Source organism: Palaemon carinicauda, chromosome 3, assembly GCF_036898095.1.
Source record: "Palaemon carinicauda isolate YSFRI2023 chromosome 3, ASM3689809v2, whole genome shotgun sequence".
NCBI lineage: Eukaryota > Metazoa > Arthropoda > Malacostraca > Decapoda > Palaemonidae > Palaemon > Palaemon carinicauda.
In genome coordinates, this window is record NC_090727.1 from 14,734,913 (window position 1) to 14,737,023 (window position 2,111).

At 33.9% G+C, this 2,111-nt stretch overlaps 1 long non-coding RNA gene across 1 annotated transcript in view; it reads left to right on the plus strand.

Moving 5' to 3' along the window:
* The first annotated feature begins 739 nt into the window (after positions 1-739).
* The window catches only part of LOC137636794 (uncharacterized), a 1,591-nt gene continuing 219 nt past the window's right edge, over positions 740-2,111 (plus strand). Inside the window, exons 1-3 of the long non-coding RNA XR_011043226.1 lie at positions 740-813; positions 1,039-1,246; positions 1,742-2,111. The exon at positions 1,742-2,111 is cut by the window's right edge and continues 219 nt beyond it. This is a non-coding gene — a long non-coding RNA (uncharacterized lncRNA). The remainder of the gene's footprint in view (positions 814-1,038; positions 1,247-1,741) is intronic.

Here is a 2,111-nt window from a genome sequence, read left to right on the forward strand (position 1 = left end):
AGCATTCCAAGTTCAAAATTGATATAATCATAAACATGTACAGTAGTCGAAATGAACTTGTATTCCCTTCAATGGGCAACTGATGAAGCTTACTTTCTTTTTTGTATCGATTCTTATGCATAGCTGTTCTCATAAAATGAATTGCCCCTTCTGTCTTTATTCTCGACTCAGAATTAGTTTGAAAACATAAACTATTTATGGCTGAAGGTATAAGAGTCACTTGTGTTAGTAATATCCTTAAGTAGCCGTTTGTTAAAAAAAAAAAAAAAGTCTTGATCGGTTATCATGCGCAATAGACAAGAATAAGTACAACGGAGTAGGAATCATCTCAGTTCTCTTCACGACTTATTTCTTGGTCAGAGTGAATTATATATATATATATATATATATATATATATATATATATATATATATATATATATATATATATATGTGTGTGTGTGTGTGTGCGTGTGTGTGTGTGTATGTGTATATATAACATGCACCTCTTTTCAACATATATGTACTAGAGCTATGGATAGTTGAACTATCGGTAAAGCGAACGCATAGTAGTTATAAGAAAGAAGTCAATAATTCTTTAATAATAGCTTTTATTCTCACCCGCAGTAAGTTGTCTTTTAAGAAATGAACCAAGCGATTGGTAATTACGTTGTTTATAGTTACTGCCTTCCTCTGTTTAGAGTCCTTGACTCGGCATAGCAAAACTTTCTTAAGCTGCCTTGCCGTTATCCTGAACAGTTGAGTGGTGGGTGGTGTCGGGTGTATACGATAATTCGACGTTCGTTTAGTTGGTTAGTGAAGAGCTGCTTTATGGTAAGTTTCATTTACTTTTATATCTTATGGTGTTTATTGCAGTTTGATATGTTAAATCTAACTCTTTTATTTCATATGCTCTTGTCTCAATGTACCGATTGACTAAGTTGAATATTTATTTAACATATTTAAAGAGCAATATCGTATCATTACGGTTTGTTTATTTTTATGTATATTTAAATTTATAATTAATGTTTCAACTAATCGGGATATTTGTACTTCCAGGACAGTCAAGTCTGGGATTCCCTTGTACCATTGCGTTTAAAGCTCATAAACTGGATGGTGATATTATAATCTGGATGGAAGTATTCCCTGATTAAAATCTGGTAGTACCTGAGTTATCCTTCCACATAGGCCCTCGGAACGCGAAATACACACTTGACTTGTGACAAGGCTGCAATCTGGTGAAGTATTTTTCAGTCTGAGCTAAAAGGCAAGTATTGTTTTGGGTTCCATTTTAATCCAATTTCAAGCAAGCTAGTCCTTCCCAATTGGGGGCGGTGCCCCCAATTGTGGGAGGACGTTCCCTATAGCAGACGGTAGACCTTGTCTACCGTGTGCTATAGGGAGGCTTGCCTTTAAACCCTTAAGCGTGTAATATCGGTGAGTATTCCATTTTTTTGTACATTTAGGTTCTGCATTTCACTTGAAGCCTGTTGATCACAAACTAAAGTTTAAAGTTCACATTTAAAGCATTCCAACTATTTTTATATCTTTATTCTATTCCATATTTTGGGACTGATTAATCATACATTTACTTTAAACTTTTTAATTAATTGGAAAGTAGCCAATATGGATGAATGCTTTTTGGAACGAATTTTGTACCTGTTATAACTTAGCTGTTTATTTTATTATAGGCGTAAGATATGTCAGCTAGGGATGAACAACTGTTATAAGGAAAAATTTCTGACAAAGTATCACCTTTCAGATTGGATGGTGCGACTTCGGGATAAAATGTTTAGAAGACTGAATTCCATGACCATAACTTCAAATGTCTACCTATGACTGATTTGTTTGGATACAGGCTTCTACTGGAATCTTGTCAATATCATCGTAAAACTTTGATTGTATTTGGAACCCTACCAAGATCTTAAAGCAATTTGGACAATTGTACACTGGCCTTTATGCAAATCCACTTTGTACTGGAATATTTGGCAAACTAGAATTTTTTAGGAATTTCGGTAAATGGTTAACTGGTAAGTTCTAATTCTAGAGTAAATTTGTTCCTTTTTATGGTGAAAATTGGAAACTATTAACGCTAGTGATTTGATATAGATTGGTGAAGACTTGGCTATATT